We start from the raw sequence: 8,495 nt of genomic DNA on the forward strand, positions 1-8,495 counted from the left end.
ACCTGCAGTTGATCTGACTTTACAAGTTAAACTGGACCTGCAGTTGAACTGGTTCTACAGTTAAACTGGACCTGCAGTTGAACTGGTTCTACAGTTAAACTGGACCTGCAGTTAAACCAGTTGTATACTTGAACTGGGTCTACGGTAAACTGGTTCAACAGTTAAACTGGTTCAACAGTTAAACTGGACCTGCAGTTGAACTGGTTCTACAGTTAAACTGGACCTGCAGTTGATCTGACTTTACAAGTTAAATTGGACCTGCAGTTGAACTGGTTCTACAGTTAAACTGGACCTGCAGTTATTTTTTTTTTCTATAGTTAAAATGGATCTGCATTTAAAATGTTCCTGCTCTTGAACTGGTTTTACAGTTAAAATGGGCCTGCAGTTAAACCAGTTGGAGACTTGAACTGGGTCTATTGTAAACTGGACATGCAGTAAAACTGGTTCTACAATTAAACTGGACCCATACTTAAACCAGTTAAATACTTAAACTGGATCTACAGTGAATCTGGCTTCAGGGGTAATTTTATACAGTTAAACCAGTCCTGCTGTAAACTGGACCTTGAGCTGAACTGGTTCTACAGTTGAACAAGTTCCTGAGACATGTCCTTAGTCTTTTCCCTGGACCCTGAGACTCTTCATGTCTCTGGATCAGAACCTCTGTACGACGACATAATGTCAGTGCTAAAAATGGTGAGGACAAACAAAATTGTCCCAAACACCAAAACATTCCAACATCCTGCTTGTTGGTTTAAAGAGGTGGAGTTTATTTTCTGCTCAGGTTGTCTCACCACCTGTCCACACCTGGACAACAGAAAACAGACGAGTCCGCTGGTAATAGATACAGTTTTAGTTTAGTTGAACTTGTTCTAAAACCAGCACTTGTTTGTTGATCCAGATCCAATTTATGTCTGCAATAACAAAAATTACAAACTCCAAATTACAAATCAGGTTAAAACAATTCTAAAGCCAGGTTTAGAAAAAACACGTTTAAATCTATCTTAATTCCAGTTATAGTTTAACTCCAAATAAAATAAAATAAAAAATCAGATTAAACATATTTGTAAAACAGTTTGAAATCAAGTCCAGTCCAGCCTAAAACCTGACAAAAAACTAAATAAAACCTGCTTAAACAAACAGAAGATCCCACAAAAACCATTTAAACCCAGACTAAAATCTGGCTCTATGAAAGTCCAATTAAGACAAATGTGAAAGCCTAGAAGCTAGGTGCAACATTCAAGTTCAAAACAATGTCCAATCCAGGAGCAATCTAGTTTAAAGCCAGGGTCGAACAAGGTTTATTCTAGTCTTTAACTTGTTTACAACTGTGTTAAGATGTGTTTCAAACCTTACTAAAATGCCTAAACCAATCAAAGTCCAAACCAACTTGAAACCAAATCTGTCTAAAGCCTTGTTCACAGAACAGGTATTAAAACTACATTCCAAACACAAAGCAAGTTGAAACCACCATGCTCAAACTAGTCAGGTCCAATCTGGTACAAAAACTAGATTAAATCAATTTTCAAACCAAATTAAAACTTAAGTTTAAAACCAGAATAAATCCATTCTGAAAACAGTTTCAAAACATGTTTCAAACCAGATTAAAGCAAACCAAGCTTTTGTAAAGTTTTGAAAAATTTAAATGTTCAATGCATAATCTTAAAATAAGGCTAACTAAGAAACTGCATATTTGATTGTCCTACAGTGACAATAAAAATATTCAGATTCTGATAATAAGCGCACATGTATAATATATAATAAAGGGTAAATTAAAAAATGACAAAGAAATAATCTTGTTTTGTTGTTTTTACTTTAGTTTTTTTTTCTTTTCAGAGATTTAATTTAAGTTGTGGTTTGATTTGTGGCTTTAATTTAATATTTACTTTTTTAATTTGGGGGTGAAAGTCTGACCGGAAGTGATACATTTGTTCGTGCCTCGGGATTTTTACTTTGAAATTTACCGGAAGCTGGTACGTTGTCATCCAGGGTAACTTATCTTCTCCTCCACTCCGAGCCGAGTTTTCCCTCCCAGTCCCAGAACTCAGTCTGACTCGATCCGCGCTGGACTTTACTGATTGATTTACTGGGACCTGCGGAGATCTCGGAAAAGAACCACACTTAGACCAGGACCAGGATCGTCACTGGACCGGATCAGAGGTAAAACCTTTACAATCTGTGTTTTTGATTAAACAGAGGGAAACTCGGTCTTAGAAGTTTTTAGTTCCACCGGGCGCATGCAGGTGAGCTGAGACCCAGACGTTGGTTTTAAATCCAGATCTGAGTCTGTAAAAACTGTGGTTTTATCACAGGTTTGGTTCTGGTTCAGTGTTTGCTGCTGCAGATTGTTGGTTTGAGTCTTCAACTGCTGAAAAAAAAAAAACTGATGGAGAATGAAGGAGGTGACAGGTGACCCTAGAGGTGTGAACACTGATCAGGAGACCCCATGTGTCTGGTGACCCTCAGGTCTGGTTAGAGATAAAAGATAAAGATGCAGAGGACTGACATGAACTGTCAGTCTGCAGACAAATTTAGACCAGGACCCCCGTGACCTAAGGAAGAATTGGGCTAAAAATAATGGATGGATGGATGTTTCCATCAGATTCAGAAGAAAACCTGCAGACCAGCTGTCAATCATCACCTTCCTCCGCCTCCTTCTCCTCCCTTCAGGGTGATCATCTGCCTCATCTCACCCTATTCTCTTCTGTCACAGCAAACCTCTCCTCTTCTCCCCCCGTCGCTCCATATTAAACAGTCTTTGTCCAATATGTCCACCATGGGCCGTCCCTCATTTTTAATCCTGTCCATTTTGATTCCTCCAAATAAAAACTCAAACATCATCATGTCAAACTCCTCCTGCTCCTCCTCCTGTTCTTTTGTCTCCAAACCAAACATCACTGGTCCTATCTGTAAATGTCCCCTTCTTCTCTGCTCTGTGCTTTGGGCCATCATCCCCAAGAACCTAAACTCATGCATCTTCATTACTCATCTCTCCAGAGCACACCACCACCTCTTCAGACTTTCTTCCACCTGCTCCCTACCCTCACTGCAGATCTCACCATAGTCCTGACCTCATCTATTCACCTGTCTATCCCCATTACCATCAGGAAGTGGCTCAGATCTGATCCCCGTGTCAACCCCACCACCACCGTCAACCAATCCGTCACTCCTACTGCACATCCCACCCTGTTTCCTGCCCTACCCTCACATAACTTCTCCTCCACCTCACTCCCTCACAAAGAAATACAGGTCCTCTTCTGTTCCTCACAGTCTGAGTGATCTCTGACTTCATCAGAACCAGGTCAGAACCCAAACTGTTCAAATCCAAGAACATTTAAGAACATAAGGAAGTAGAGCTGATGCAGATGTGTGTCAGTATTGATGATAATGAAGATGATGATGATGGATCCACAAGTGTTGCAGCTTGCTCTGAGGCAACCTTTGTGTGTGTGTGTGTGTGTGTGTGTGTGTGTGTGTGTGTGTGTGTGTGCATACAACCAGTAACAGGAAGTGGGTTGTTGCATCTTCCTCCTCATAAAATTCCCGAAAACAAACAGCTGTGATGTAACTTCCTGTCTGTTTACTGACCTCAGATCAGTTCTGGCACCTGCAAGCAAGGTTCTGGTTCTGTTTGGTTCTTTTTTGTGTGTCTGATTCTTTTGTTTTCTTCTAAGTGACAGAAGCTTTGTCCTACAAAGTTCATTAAAGAACCAGTTCGCTTCTATGAGTCCCATGTGGTTCTGTGCAAATACCTCTTGTAGACACGTGTCAGAATGTTTTGCTGCTGTTATAATTCTGGGATCAAACAGTACATTTTCAGCTGAGCAACGAGAGCAGGTAGTGTCCGACCCACCACAAAGCTCCTGGACGCAGCAGCAGAACTTTACACTGCACACAGCTGATGGTCTCCTCTGACCCAGTTCTCCCAGTGCTCCCAGTGAGCATCAGTGTGCGGCTCCAGTCACAGTCGGGAACAATCAGGTCTCTGTTCTCCGCATTACAGCCTCCCTGTTGTTCTCAGAGCTGCTCTCTGTCCTCTCGACCTCGTTATGTTTCCAACTCGCATTCAGAACTGGTTCAGACCTCCACCAGTGGAACCACAAAGCAGAGTCTACTCTGGTCTGGTCTACAGATGAGTTCATGGTCCACCCAATGACTGCAAGAAGCCCAAACCATCCGTCCTCCATCACCATGCTGACAGCTTGTATGAGGTGTTTGTTGCAGTGCATTCTGGGTAAACATCTCTGCTTTGGTCTGGGTTTGTCCCAGAAGTCTTTTGGTTCCTTCAGATTAAACTTTCCAAACCTAAATCATTCTGCCATTTTGTTTTTGGAGAGGTTTTCTCCTGCAGCTCTTCCAAACAAACCATGACCTTTGACCTTTAACCTGCAAACTGAGGTCTGAAGAGTCTGAGTTGGAAGTCATTTCTCTGAGCATTACACGGTCTGACCTTCAGGGTGAATCTGCTAAGATGTGCACTCCTTGGAACCCTTTGATCCTTCCCAGATTGATGGGCTGCCTCTCTGAGTGCATTGCTGATGCCTTTCCATCTTGGTGTTGTATTAACACACACCTGTATGCTCCAGAGCGGCAAAAACTGCTGAAGATGATCATTTAATCAGCAGCTCCTGGCTGATCCTGAACCTTAGAGAGCCTGTGGAAGCAACTAAGACTGGAACCGTGTTTTTAGTTCACCATTACAAACAGAAGGAGCTGAAGGCATTTTTAGACTTTTTTTTAAAGGTTTCACTTCAGGGGTTTTGTTTTCTAATATATTTTAGAAATCATATTTTCTTCTAAGAGACTGAATAGTTGTTTGTCTTGTTTGTCTCTACGTGTCCCTGTGATGGACTGGAGACCTGTCCAGGGTGTCCCCCGCCTCTCGCACAGTGACTGCTGATAGGCATCAGAAAGGTGAAGCGGGTGAAAATGGATGGATTTTTCAGTTTGTACCTCATGCTTTTATATTTTTACCAGTTTATCACCACTTCTCAGTGTCATAGTTGTCGTTTTTGGTTTATGTTTTTTTTTTTTTTTTTTGGAGTTATTATTTTTCTCCACCTTGATCATCTGGATCTGGTTCTTCCTCTGCCCCCCTTTCGACCAGGGTCATGTGACTTTAACCACCTCAACCTTGTTTCAGATAAAAATCAACATCTCATGATGACTGTCAGCTGGACTGACATAAAACATCAATAATCGCCAGAGAAGTTGTATTTTCTGCTAAAGTACAGCGTGATGCTCTGTGCTGAACGACTGCTTGCTGAAGAAGCTGAAACTGAGCTGTTAATGCTAAAAGAAAAACACTAGCTAAAAGCTAAAGGAAGCTAAAGGCTATCTATAACTAGCAAAACATTTCTAAAGAAGTTCCTAAACTTTTTCTTGTTTTATAAAGTTCAGATCTTTTCTAAATTACACCATAAGCTTTGGACTTATGTCGGGTCAGTGGTGATCCCCCTCTGGAGTCAGACCCTGAAGCCGTCCACAAACGGACAAACCCACCACTGTTCATGTGAGTCACGGTTTATGACCTATTGTAGCATAAATTCTTTGTGGCCTATTTTATTAAACATATTTATGACATCTTAATGAAGTCATGCAGATTTTGTTCATGTCAGATGAGCTAAACAAAGCTTTATTTTCTGTATGTCTGGGTTTCATATGCTCAAGTCAAACTAACTGAGCTGAAAAGTCCATCAGGCCCAGGCAGACCCAATCTGGTCCCTCCGGTCCTTGTCCCTGTCAGTCTAGGCTCCCAGACCTGAGTTTGGCCCTCAGTGTAAAGTGGAAGTCGGACGGGAGTGTCTGTATCCTCCTGCTGCGTTTCCTCGCCTGGCTCTTTATCTGCAGCCTTCACTCACTTCCTGCCTGCTGCCGTTGTTCTTGAACGTTCTTCCTCCTCGGTGACCCGCTGCTCTTTCTGCTCCCAGACTGGAGCAGACAAACCTTCTCTGTTCCAGGTTTGAGACACCTTCAGGTGCAGGAAGGTGCAGCTTTGTCTGACATTTTGGTGATCATTCAGACCGAAGATGGGGCTTTCTCTGACTCGTGTCATCGGCTGGTCTTCTCTGACTAACAGCAGTGATTAATGCCAACTTCCTCTGCTCCACTTTTAAACATGGCTTCTTGCCCTCTGTGGTTCTTGGTGGTCCTCCTCAGGTTCTGCAGCCCCGACGAGGTCAAATCATCAGCATCACTGAACAAACCCAGGCTCACTCCAGGAAAACGTTCTGAGAACTGATCAACATACGACGGAGTTTGTGTGATGAATCCTGCAGTTTACTTCAAGTAAAGTGCTTCCTGTTTCCTGAATGCACCTGTGCACGTAGCTTCTAGGTGTAAATGACCAATTAAATTAAAATAAATAACTATGTCTTCTTCTCAAATAAGATTCTCTTTTGATCAGAAATAAAAATCACATCATCGTCAACAGGAGAGTCATTAAATCAGAAAACAAGTACAAACTTTGGATCAAAGGGTCCATCGAGATCAGGAAATGAGTCCAGCTGATGTCAGCTGAGGCGAGGGGGCCTACCAGCTCTCACATACCAGGGATTCCCTCCTCCAGAGAACATTGGACAGTGGTGGGCAGGGCCTGACAGGTCTGACAGGTTGGTCACGCCCAAAGAGAAGAACAGCTGATGAAATAAAAGGTCACAAAGCCTCAGGAGCCATTTCTGAAGACTGAAGTCGAAACCTGGTGAGTTACGTCTGAACAGAACAACCTGAAGAGGTTTCCTGCATGTCCCAGTGCAGGTAGCTTCTTATGTACCTGTGCAGGCAGTTTACTGTGTGTACCTGTGCAGGTATCGTTATGCAGAGAGCTTCAGGGGACTGTAACACAGAGAACATTGTTCCATTATTTCTGATGTTCTGACGGTTCTGGTCCCGGACCTGCAGGCTGATCTGAGACCAGAACAGAAGCAGCTGAAGTCTGGAGGAGGAAAAAGGTCGTCAGGAGGAAGCCGCTGTGACTCACTTCCTCTTCTGCCTTTGTCCTCCTGCTGGACATTGCTGTCCTCTGGGACGTTGTTATTTTTACTCTCTTTGTTCCTCTGGATTCTTGACTTCATCTCCGGCCGTTAAACACATCTGTGACTCTCGGAGTTCTTCCAGAATCTTCTTCCCAAACGGTCACTAATCCTCTGAGAGATTAGCAGATATTTGGTCTTATATTAATGAAGCCGTCTCATTTAATGAACGTGGGGTTCTGGTCATGATTCTGTTTCTTCTATGATCCAGACTCAGTGACTGATTCAGACTTTAGAGCTGTTTGTTCTGGCGTTTGATTTAGTTTCACTCTTCGATGAAGCCTGCTGTGTTTGTATTGAAATATGAGGTGTTTTTTTATTGATTTATCCTATCAGGATTTATTGAGGTTTATTTTATTGTTCAGCACTTTTGTTCAGCTGACAGTTTTTTTTGGTCAAACTTTCCACAGCTACAGGGTGATAGATTCAGCTCACAGACTGCAGACACTTAAAATATAACAAATTCCAACCTTTTTAACCTTTTAACACACGTGCATGCGCGCACGCGCACACACATCAACACATACAGTTTTTCCTTTGAAAGCTCTCCACCCTTCAGCTTGAACCAACACCCTTAGCTGCAGCACTCCCTGCATCCTGTGTGTATTTGTGTGAATTTGTGTGTGTTTCTATTTCCTCACTGGGACATTTTCCAGGACAAATGGAGACCCTGCGTGGTCCAACAGTCCTGCTGTGGACCACAAACATTACAATACCTTGGGCTTGCACAAGTTCCTGCAGATGAGGAGTTAATTTTGTAGCCTGCAGACAATACTCCTCTGGGCAAATATATGGGTTAATGTTATTGCTTGCAAACAATACTTGGGGCTTGTCATTCTGAAGCCTGTAAACAATACTCGGAGATCACACTCATGATGCTGACTCTGTAAACAGGCGTAAAGGATGGTAAAGGTCACCTGAACCTATCTGTGAATGGTTAGGGTCAAAGGTCACTGAGATTAGGCTTAGATCTATATATGGTCATTATTTTAAAAAATATATTTGTTTGATAAAGTGAAGCAACACATCCAAGTTTTTTTATATATGCAAAGCTCCGCCCCCTTTGATGAAAGCCACTCCTCCACATCGATTGGTGGTAAATAGATATCCTGAAGTGTTTGCAAAAAAATAAATAAAAAATTAAAAAAAGGAATTTAAACAAAACAAAATCAGTATTGCCTTGAAGGTTTTTAGTGTCCAAATATCTGTTATAATTTGTCACTGCTGATCAACAATGTTCTTACAGTATAAAAACCTTTCATAAAAGGAGACTGAAGTTTGTCCAAACTTCCCAGAGTCCAGTTTGAGATGTGGAATCTGCAAACAGATACAGATCTCTGTGATGTTTGGGTGATCCTGATGTGTTTCTGTCCTGAAGATGAACTGCCGCCGCCCGTTCCTGCTGTAGGTCCGTGATGGCCGCCGAGTTTCCTGCAAACGGAGGAGACGAAGCCCAGTCCAGACTCA

The sequence above is a fragment of the Nematolebias whitei genome, chromosome 4, assembly GCF_014905685.2.
Source record: "Nematolebias whitei isolate Nwh7 chromosome 4, NemWhi1, whole genome shotgun sequence".
Classification (NCBI taxonomy): Eukaryota; Metazoa; Chordata; class Actinopteri; order Cyprinodontiformes; family Rivulidae; genus Nematolebias; species Nematolebias whitei.